Source organism: Diadema antillarum, unplaced genomic scaffold, assembly GCF_040938485.1.
Source record: "Diadema antillarum isolate AM-2024a unplaced genomic scaffold, OU_Dant_1.0 scf00000057, whole genome shotgun sequence".
Lineage (NCBI taxonomy): Eukaryota > Metazoa > Echinodermata > Echinoidea > Diadematoida > Diadematidae > Diadema > Diadema antillarum.
In genome coordinates this window covers 3,911,303-3,921,855 of record NW_027270946.1, presented here as the reverse complement: position 1 = coordinate 3,921,855, position 10,553 = coordinate 3,911,303, and the positions used below count along the sequence as shown (strand labels likewise).

The 10,553-nt window shown below is 40.9% G+C and overlaps 1 pseudogene; it reads right to left on the bottom strand.

Annotated features, from left to right (window-relative positions):
• Positions 1-2,704: 2,704 nt before the first annotated feature.
• On the bottom strand, positions 2,705-9,127 carry LOC139715937 (uncharacterized; annotated as a pseudogene).
• Between the last annotated feature and the right edge of the window lie 1,426 nt (positions 9,128-10,553).

The following is a 10,553-nucleotide window of genomic DNA, read 5'->3' as shown; positions in this document are numbered from 1 at the left end:
ATTCCTTTTGTTTTCTTTATAGTGCTTTCCAGAAATACGTATAGTCTCCTCATCCATTTCATATATTTTTCACTGAATAAAACATGCATACATAAAATGTGACAATGGTATGACAAGTATGAAAATGTGACAAAGAAACAAACAAGCAAACTAACAAACAACCAAATCTATCAAGTGAAGGGGTGAGTGAGAAGGCAATTGGCCTTCTTTTAAACTAACCCCGGAAAAGTAAATACAGCGTAAATACAGAGGAAAACGTAGGCAAACACACACAATCTCACGCATACACACACATGCATACACAGATAAAGACACACACCAGCACATTAACAATACACGAGATGCCATTTTCACGAACACACCCCTATCTTGCTAATCTCTTACAAATTAATTCAGAAAATGATATTGGTAACTGGTAACTTCCAGAATACCTTTCAAGTAGAATACACTTGAAAACTTTCTTAAAGCGGTTCCAACACCATAACTTTAAAAATTCATAACTTTTACATCGATTGCCAGACTTTCCTAAAACTTTAACTAATGTTTTCAGTTAATCAACATTCTCTTTGAGTTTGAATTTTCTTTAACTTTATATCTTGTCATCATCTTTCCTTCATCTTTCCAAATGAAACATTTAGAAACCAACAATGAAGCAATTATCTAGAAAGTTATTTTTGTACTTGTACAAGCAGGAAAGCTAACCAGCCGGTCCTTACCGTGGGGTGAAGCATGAAGACGGGTTTCTAATTGGATCTTCCTGCATTTAGCACCTTTGGGAACAAATCTGAAATAGATTAAGCACATTTAGGGGGATATTCGTTGCCTGCCCCCCTCCCCCTTTACTCACAAGGAACTCACCAAATGGAACAGTTCAATGTATTTGATTACTAAAAATCGTGACATTCATGCCGACAAAATGCAATTCGATGAAAAATGGATTTAGTCTTTTTTTCCTTTTTTTTTTGGGGGGGGGGGGGGCAGGTTAAAAAGCTGACGGATTGAACTTTATGTAATTCATATGAAGGCACATGTTTAGACGTTAAAGCATTTGCCATAGTCCTATGTACATTGATTATGTGCTTTGATGTAAGAAAATATTAAAAAAAAAAAATATGTAACTTTTTAACCGACTCAAATTCTTTAATTATATCTTACCTTGAAGACAACACTTTTCTCCACTACACACTGTCCAAATTTAATATGCGGGTGTCCAAATTCAATATTCGGGTTAAACCAAATTTATGTGAAGATAGTATTTAGCAGTTTTCTCGGCCATATTTAGGGGAAACAGGCACTGCTTCTTCGTTACTACTATTTCTACATGACACGTCCGAGGGGCCCTAACCTCACATACTTTTTTGTCCATTTCTATGAAACTTCAGAGTAAACTTAACGAGTTACGTTTCGTTATGAATCTGCTTTTCTCACACATTATGTAGGCCTAATGAGTAAACCCCTTGTACAATATGTACCGTGATTTATCAAAAATTTTGTCACATTGGTTCATATTCGACTGTATAACTGTAGTTATTTTTACTCATATCTATCAATAGATAGTTTATTTCGATAGGCCTCACCTAGGCATTATGCTATTACTGTATAATTTGCTGTACCCTGGGGCCTGGTAGTGTTTTAGGCTGAGCTGTGTCAATAAGGTATCTATAAGACAGTATACTAGACCTAGACCATTTCCATGGTTCAGCGGATTTTGTTAGCAGCAAATATTGGTAAATAATCATGCCACTGATGCAAAGATCTGGTCCTACAATGTTCTAATCCTCAGTCAGTCTAGGATCAGAGTGATGGTCATTGATCTTCTTTTTCACTAAATGTGCCTAGACCCCTTTGGGGTGTTGCAAGAAAGTTGCAATCAATTGCAAATAATTGCTAATTTTGAAACAACCATTCTAATTGGCTCAGGGTCTGTCCTATTAAGAAGACATGCATGCAACAATGATTTTGATTGGCCAGTGACAGTCAGTTGCAAGTTGCAATTAATTGCAACTTTCTTGCAACACCCCATGTCTAATGTTACCTGTTAAATGGTTTCGAACAGCATAAAAAAAAGTGGATGAACAATACACCTATGTAACAGTCACTTACATTGGCATGACTACACAATCACTAACAGGTGAAATATAGGCCCTAACATCCGTATCATCCATAACTTATGCAGAATGCTATAAAAGAAACAATCAACATACATTGACTTTTTCCACGAACTGGCATACCTTTACATTCACTACGTGAACGACTTACCAAGTAGACGTCTCCGTATAAATATCGGACCGGGCTGCGCCCCCGCCGCCGCCGCGCCGGGGATCCGAACGCCAAGTCTCCGAATCTAGCCTAGACTCGGCATACTAGTGCAGTGCAGCAGCAGCAGCAGCTGCAGCCTGTTGCAGTCACCGTACTCGCTGTGTGTATCCGGCGTACATTGATATAGAAACTACAGAATTGTACTGCCGCATTGTGTGTGTGTGTGTGTGTGTGTGTGTGTGTGTGTCACTTTTGGTAGTGCCTACATTGGCTGTCATAAGAATTAACTACAATGATTTACTGTTGACAGTATAGCCAAACCTGTTCTCTGAGTAAGATTTAGGTCATGTGTTTAAAAAAGAAGAAGAAATATCATTCTCATCCCCAAAAGAAAAAAATACGCACAAAGAGTTCATGTTAGTCATTTCTATAAAGTTTGTTAGCATCACGAGAATGTCACTGACAACAGAAACAACAAATATACAAATTCACACATTTCTCACCAATTTGCTGCATCCTCTTTAATACAGACATCCTGTTCTTCCAAATACCAAACAGCTCAGATCAAACTCAAATTTGACACACACTCACACACACACACACACACACACACACACACACACACACACACACACACACACACACACACACACACACACACACACAAGGAGAACAAAAAAATTAACTACACATAGAGAGGATCAATTAATTACAACACCAGTCACACTGCACAAATAGGGACATTCTCGGTTAAAAATTGTCTCGCTCATTTCATCTGGGAAGGGAAGAAAGTGAGTGGTAGGTAGGAGGATATCAAGTCAGTTTAACTGCAGAGGTGTCCTAACCCTGGCTTTTCACAAGATGTCCATAAGGTTTGAAGGCTAAAGACATAGGACATGCAAAATTACCACACATAACCTGTAGTAAAATGCAAATTTTCTTCCATAATGGTACCATCCAAGACATTAAACAACATTTTGTGGGTAAGGAGCAGATGTCTGGAATCACTTTACAGGAAGTTTAATGATTTGGATGACCAATATACCTTGATTAACAAAGATAATCATCTTCCTTAAACATGTCTTTGTCTGGAAGCCCATCTAGCATATTTTCCTCCAAATTATTCAATTAGGTAATAAAACATCAAAAACCTGCAACAGACTTTGAGAAGTTCTGAAACGAGAATTGCATGTCTGACAGAATGATAAGCCGTCTCGTTTCTTCTTCCACATGTTAGGAGTCCTTGGTATGAGGACACATTCAAACTGTATAAAATAACCAAAAATACAGAGACAGACAGACAGACAGACAGACAGACACACACATACATATTCACAAGGCAAGTGATTGAGATCAACCGAATCAAAAAAAAATACACAAAACAAAACAAAACAAAACAAAAAGATCCCTTTCCAATGTGCTGACTTGTCTGCTCTCGGCAATGCAACCTTTGCTGTCATTAATAGCACAGGGAGATGGTATGTGCAGACTGCCTGTGTCCCTGAATGTGCAATGATTCATTGGCAACCTTCAAGATGATTTTATGTAAAGACACACCACTTTAGATGATGATTTCACCTTGCTTCCTTTCTTTTAATCTATAATATTTTTGAGAGGGGGAGGGGCATCATAATGTTGGCATCTAGTAAACTTACTGGGTGTTGTTAAACCTTGACAACATTTTCTTCCCTTTTGCACTTTCATAGAAAACAAACTCGCCCATAGAATAAGGATAATCAAAAACAAATACCAACCTCACCAGAAAATGATGAAAAAGAGAAAAACGCTTGTATCAAAAAATCTTTCTCCTTCTCTCTCTCAAACTATTAATTTTTCTATCTATTTAATTCTATCTATTTAATTATATTTCTTTTATCTATCTATCATCTATCTATCTATCTATCTATCTATCTATCTATCTATCTATCTATTTATTTATCTATCTATCTATCTATCTATTTATCTATTTATTTATCTATCTATCTATCTATCTATTTATCTATCTATCTATCTATCTATCTATCTATCTATCTATCTATCTATCTATCTATCTATCTATCTATCTATCTATCTATCTATCTATCTATCTATCTATCTATCTATCTGTTTGCATGCCTGTCTGTTCTAGACACACCTCTGTATATCCAGACATTTATTAATCTATGTGTTTTTATCAATCTATCAATATGAGTGTAGTATTAGTGAAGGCTTTTAATCAAGAAGTTATTGATTTGGACACCCCTACAGAGAAAGGGGGGAGATGAACAGATACCTGAGGGAGGAGGGGGGTGGGGGAGGGGAAGGGACCATCTATGAAACTCACATTGTTGTTGAGCTGCGAAGACAGACTTCCTACCCTGCCCTGCTCCCGCTCCAGCTCACGCCTCAGCCGACGGATCTCGGAGGCAGCACGGTCCTCGGCCTGAAAAGGGGTAGAGACAAAAATATATATTTATATATATGAATACAGGAAAAGAGAAATGAGACATAGAGATACAAGATGAGAGAAAGAAACAAGAGAGACAGAGACAATCAAACATCCATCAGTGATTAACTTGAAAAATATGTACAGTTTTATATTGTTGCCTTCCTTATCGTTTTATCACAGATATTTGCGCAGTAACTATCAATTCATCCCTACCTACAGTTTCTGATGACTGTATTGCAATCTATATGCAATAACAATAATAAGAAAATATATACTTCAATTTATAGCTCAAATTGTGGAATAAAATCTTATGATTGATGGAATGACCTGAAGATTGAAAATATTGACAGTGAAACTCGACTGTCAATGTTTTTGGATATATGAGAAGGTAGTCATACAACATTAAGACTTGTACTGATGAAGATGATATCATGGTATAGTTGCATATCAATTTTCAATACTGGCAAAAAAAAAGAGGAGGTAATGATGACTTAACAAAAGGAGAGTGAGTCTGTTAGTTGTCTTATCAAACATAAATTGCAATAGAGTCATCAAAAACTACTGGGATGTATTCATTAACACAGCACAAATATCTGAAATATAATGGTATGGAAGACATCGATGGAAAACTTTAATTTGCAAGTTCTCTGAAATCAGCAGACCATTACAGTAGAGGCATGAACGTCATTAAAAGTAATCACAAAACCCACAGCATATTTTACATTAGCATAGTTTGCAGCTATTTCTACAGCGTTCCACAACATTGGTCATGGATTAACATTGGCACCTAGTCAACATTCACATATTCTCTCATACATTCTCACGATGGATTCATCCTAGAGAGAGTGGACTCACATGCACCCTGCTTTATCACTGAAAATCAAAAAGCCAACCATGTCTTAAAAGCATCAAAATGTAAATATTAATACCGCTGTCCATATTTAGTTTGGGGCGAGTTTGAACAATGTTATTGAAATAGGACCAACTTTGGCATGTAAACATGACTTCTCACTCCAGTCGCAGATTAGTGTGTGCAAGAGGTGTACCAAGTCACGTCCACATTGTACCGGTGAGTAAGCCTTCCTCCAGATCCATCAATCAAGAAGCTCTATTCAGCACTCCCTAATACAACACATTATTGCTCTATGAACACGGAGAAAGGATGTCTCTGCCATCAGGGGGCAGAACATGGAGTAACTTGCAAACATATCTAAGCACCAAAATTTGGACAACTTTCATATGTTATTTCACTTTGTGTGTCATATCACACCTTGCATGTTCCAAAATATTTTGTTGCCAATTCGGATTCCTTCAAGTTGGGTGCTCTGTACTCTGAAATGTTGATTTCATGTGCACATTTCAATGCTCTGGGATTCCGGAAACATATCTGTTTTAGAAAAGTGTGTATTATGATTGCTTGTATTCTTCATACGGTTTTAAACCACTAGATCACATATGCAGATCACTGAAAGTGTTCGAATGCTTACAGTAGAGTACAATGATGATGACGTTGAAACTAATGAAAGTGACGATCCGCTGAGTTCTTCTGCCCCTTCGTTGGAGAGTACTCCCATGCTGAGGGCAGCACGCTGGCGTTCGTCGAGTGAGATGGAGCCATTGCGCCCTCTATTGGTGAAAGGCTGTGTGAAGGCATTGGCCGACATGCTGTTTGAACGCACCATTGAGGTAGAACTAGAGGGCGGAAAGAAAAATGAAAGCATTTGAAATACAAAACAAAACAATTAAAATCCACACCTAAAATAATTGACTATAAACACGTGACCATTCATCATGATGGTATATCCCATAGCAGAAGGAAAAACTTAGCAAAATATATGATCATTTTCACTATTAAAGGTCTTCTTTTGATCAGTTTCCTCTAGTATCGCAACAAATCGTCCACAGGTCACAATATTGGCATGAAAGAATAAACTGAGCTTTTTTGGGGTGAAAATTTTGATAAAGGTTATTAGTTTCCCTCTTCTTGAAACATTCTTGAAGACTTTTTTCTTTCTTTCACACCTCTCTGTTTAAGGCAAGAAATCTTTTCCATTGGTATTTTGAAGTTCACATTTTGTACCTAAAGACATTGAGTTTACATCCATTGGGTATCACAAAAACAGAAATTATGAATAAATATGTCAGTCCTAAAATCAATTGTGTTATCAATGAGAACATATAGAATGGCAGAATATTCATGGACTCTAAGAGATAAATATATTTTTGTGTTTTTTTGCTCATATGACAGATTTTTTGTTCACATAAATTGCCTACAGTGCATGTCTCTGCATGCATTTCTGTACTCTGCTGGCCATTTTTTTTTCTCAGTTTTTAAAAAGATTTTCCTCTGAGATTTTGAAGGGAATAATTGTTTTCACTGAATCAATAGAGTAATCATAAAACAGCCATTACTTGGGATGACAAACTGACTGAGTACACAAAGGGCTCACATGATTGTTGGTTTATTGTGTGGTCTCAAGACATTTCCTGTGTGTCAACTTGAAAGAAATGCATGCATATGGCTACATTACAGGACCACTAGAGAAAAATGAGCAACATTAATTCTTCTACACTTATGTGATTGGAAACCTTTGGAATCATTAGCACTGTGCTGTGCCTATCATTGTGGGTTTTTTTTCTTGCTTCTATAGCATTCTTGGAATATTATTACATACATTTGCAAGTTTATTTGTGTTTCATTTTCTTTCCCAATGTAATGAGTCAACTTTTATGACTGTTAGTGCCTGAGAACAAACTTTTGGGTGAAGCTTATCGTGGCCCACTGAAAATTAATAGGAATATGTTGCATGAGAGAAGTAAAGACTAATACCTGATTGCTGACGTAGCAGCTGGGAAGTAGCCAATCGGTGGCTGGGAGACAGTAGACCCTGTCGGTGAGATGGAGCCCACTTTATCTCCACCGGAAATCAGACCAAAGTTGCCGGCTCTCAGCCAGGCCATGTCTTCCAGGTCCTTCTCGGTGAGACCCTGGTTGCCGCGGAGCGCCTTCTCCGAGAAAGTGGAGCGGACGCTATTGCTGCGCATGACCGACGAGGATGCGGAGTGGGGCTGGGTGGGGCCGTAGCGCTCGCTGGCGGCGTGGCTTGAGACGCTCAGGGCGCTGGAAGTGTTGGACTCCAGGGACTCCATGCTGTCGGACTGCTTCATGCTGGAGACGTTGGAGCGATTGGCACTGCTGCGGAGGTAGGGGGAGTTGATGCCTGCCGTGTGGAGAGACGAGAGGCCCCCGATCTGGATGGAGGCGTATCCATCGCTCACGTATCCACTGTACCGTGGCGGTGTGTCCGAGAAGGGTGACGTCTTCAGGAGCCCGTCTGTGAGGGATGCGTTCTGTGATCGTCTCCTCAGGCTTTGCGGGCTGGTGATGTATGACATGCTGTGCTCGCTGTCGCTAAGTGCACCGTGTCTGTGACTCATGTCCAAGACAGTGTTCTCTTTGCACAAGGTGGCGTGAGGATTTGAAATGATGGTGTCCTCCATTCCCCCGCCCCTCCCGGATTCCCTCGCACCCCTCCCAAACAGACTCTTGAGAGCCTGAGATCTGCTCTTGGCATCGTGTGCCCCATCCACCTGATGCCCTGCCGCTGCACTGTTCTTCAGTTCCTGCATGATATGTCTGGCAATTTGCCCATGTCCTTTAAGTTGGCTGCGCTTCAGGGAGCCATAGCGAAGCCCCTCACCTGGGGAGAGGACTCCTGACCCGTCGGCTTTGCCGGGACTGGTAACTTTTGAACTCTTGCCACCTGTTCCATCCCCTCTGGGAGACTTATCGTTAGTCCTCATAAAATGGGCCTCAGCACCTCGAGGTGAGCGTTGGCGGTCTGAAGCTGACATCTCAACTCCTCCCAAAGATCCATCAATACTCGATCTCCCTGATCTCCCTAAGCTTCCTGTACGGGCGGCAATATTGGTAGGCCTGGGCTGCGGAGCACCTCCCCCCATCCTACTGCCATTAGACCCCGGAGTTCTCTGACCAGGAGACTGGGTGCCTCCTTGTCTCCTGTAACCAAAACCAAACTGACCAGGAGGAGTTCTTTGCCCCTCCCCCTGAGAGCTGCTGGCCCTCTGAGCACCTCCTTGTCCGTTCCTCACAAGCTTCCGCTCAGCGCTCCCACTCCCTGTCATCGTGCCGATCCTGGAGCCTGGTGACACCCTCATGAGGAAGTTTGGGTCTCTGCCAAACTGCTGTCGATGCTTAACCTGCAACCGATCAAGACTCCTCTGCCAGCTGGGCGGTCCACCTTGTCCCCCATGTGAGCTGGAGGACATCGGAAGGTGCCCCCTCATGGAGGAGTCTCCAGACTTTCTCTCTCCACTGCCACCACTTCCCCTGTCTCCGTTCCTCTCGCCCCCATCCTTCTCTCCGCTGCCGTTGGTCCTGCTTTTCCCGTGCCGCTCTTTCCCATGGCCATCCTCCATCTTGCCCTCCTTGGAAGGATGCTTGATCCTGTTCAGCTTGCTGCCGAGGCTGCCATCACCATTCTTGCCCTTCTCTCGGCGGGGTGATGAAGACTTGCGATGGGCATTCTTCTCGGTGGCAGTCTTTACCAGTGAGAGGCTGTCCAGGGAGAGGGGCTCCCCGCACAGCTCGAGGTTCTTGGACGAGTCGCAGGAGTTCCGCGATGACCCTGTCACGTTGTCATCAGTGCTGATCTCGGCTATGGTATCACTGATGCCACTCGAGATTGAGCTGCTGTCATCCAAACTGCAGGATGGAAATAAAAACAGATATCATATTTCAAAGATGATAATCTTTTCACACACAAGAATTAGAGAGAATATAAACAAATATATGTCAAAATATAAAACATGAAAATATAAGAATACAAACAAATATATGTTAAAACATAATGTATTTATAAAACCGAACACACTATACAACTTCTTTAATTCTTCAGTTGTCCTTCTTAATTTTCATTTCAACTGCCCTCTTACCAAACAAGCACACACTGAAATTGAGCTTGATGGTTAGTGGTTCCTAAACAATGTCTTCATGTTTGTGAATCTATGAAGTACATGAAACCTCTCTGTTGATATATAACACAAATAATTAAGGGGGAAAGTGTAAGTGTTTTAATCATGAGGAAATAGTTTGTGTGTAGAACAAATTAGACTTCTTTGGGACTTGTTAATCAAACGTATTACTATACTTGCATGTGGGTGACACATTTTACTTTTCTTTTCTTTTTTTGACGGGGGGGGGGGGGGGGGGTAGGAGGTAATATGGGGGGGGGTTGGGTTGATGTTTAGAATGTTGGAACGGCCGATAGGGTTGACTGAAATAACCAATGAGCATAGCATGACTCGTTGAAAACATCCTGTAATGTCAAATACTTTGACCTTCATTTAAAGGTTCAATTGCTGGACAAATCATCAATAACATTTCTTCTCTCAACACAGAAACATTAATGAAATCCTATCCAAGCAAACAACTCTAATCGAGGTACTTGCTCTCTCTGGATGTGCAGAAAGGAAAGTCTCAGAGATGATATTTCCGACTTATTTATGATGTACGCTGCAATCCAGTACTACTGGCAGGATCCCCATGGATGGACATATCGCTTCATGGGGGCTAGATCCATAAATCTCAGTAAAACACCTCTGTAGTTGCACTGGATTTCTTTAAGGTTCATGGCTGGAATGATTTTGGAATTCAAGTCTGCAGAAGGGCTTTTTACACTTGTAAATTTTTGCTTAGCCCCGGACCAACGGTGGGGCTAAGGGGGGGCCTTAGCCCCACCGTTGGTACGGGACTATCCTTAGCCCACTTTCTGTTTACACTCGTTTTTGCCAAAGTGGGCTAGCCCCACCGATAGTACGGTACTATCTGGCCCTGCAAAAAAGC